The sequence below is a fragment of the Nematolebias whitei genome, chromosome 20 (genome assembly GCF_014905685.2).
Source record: "Nematolebias whitei isolate Nwh7 chromosome 20, NemWhi1, whole genome shotgun sequence".
Taxonomy (NCBI): Eukaryota; Metazoa; Chordata; class Actinopteri; order Cyprinodontiformes; family Rivulidae; genus Nematolebias; species Nematolebias whitei.
In genome coordinates this window covers 229,536-230,310 of record NC_056517.1, presented here as the reverse complement: position 1 = coordinate 230,310, position 775 = coordinate 229,536, and the positions used below count along the sequence as shown (strand labels likewise).

The 775-nt window shown below is 43.9% G+C and overlaps 1 protein-coding gene across 1 annotated transcript in view; it reads right to left on the bottom strand.

The window, feature by feature from the left end:
• cnksr2a (connector enhancer of kinase suppressor of Ras 2a) overlaps window positions 1-775 on the bottom strand; it is a 198,804-nt gene that overhangs the window by 32,096 nt on the left and 165,933 nt on the right. The gene's annotated exons all lie outside the window — the stretch shown is intronic.

The following is a 775-nucleotide window of genomic DNA, read 5'->3' as shown; positions in this document are numbered from 1 at the left end:
AGTAAACAGCCATCAGGTGCTAATGATCCATTGTTAGGCTGATGGTCCTTCTTGACCATGTGAGCAGCTGGTTCTGGTTGTCAGCAGCAAACTGGTTGATCCACTCAGAGAAAGTGCTATTTATAAGACTGAGCTGAATACAGCACCTCAGACTGAGGAAGTCTTTCGGATGGAAGACAAAACATCCATCCATCCATCCATCCATTTTCTTTACCCGTTTATTCCATTTTGGGTCACGGGGGTCGCTGGTGCCCATGTCCAGCAATCACTGTGCGAGGGGCGGGGGACACCCTGGACGGGTCGCAAGTCCATCACAGGGACACATGGAGACAAACGAGACAAACAACCATTCACTCTCTCACTCACACCTAGGGACAATTTAGAGTTACCAATCAGCCTAACATGCATGTTTTTGGTCTGTGGGAGGAAACCGGAGTACCCGGAGAAAACCCACACATGGACGGAGAGAACATGCAAACTTCACCCAGAAAGGCCCCCGGACTGGGATTTGAACCAGGGACCTACTCACTGAGAGGCAGCAGCTCTACCAGTTGCGCCACCGTGCTGCCCGAAGACAAAACATTTCTACATTTTTAAATTTTTTATTTTTTTTTGTTTGTTTTGTTTTTTGAATGTCCAGAGGACCAGATTTAACTTTTTTAGAGATGAATAAGCACATTTTTAAACTACACCCACATATGCTCCCTTTTAACAATTGAACATCATAAATAAATGTGTTGAAAAGTTCTGATATCATATATATATATATATATAT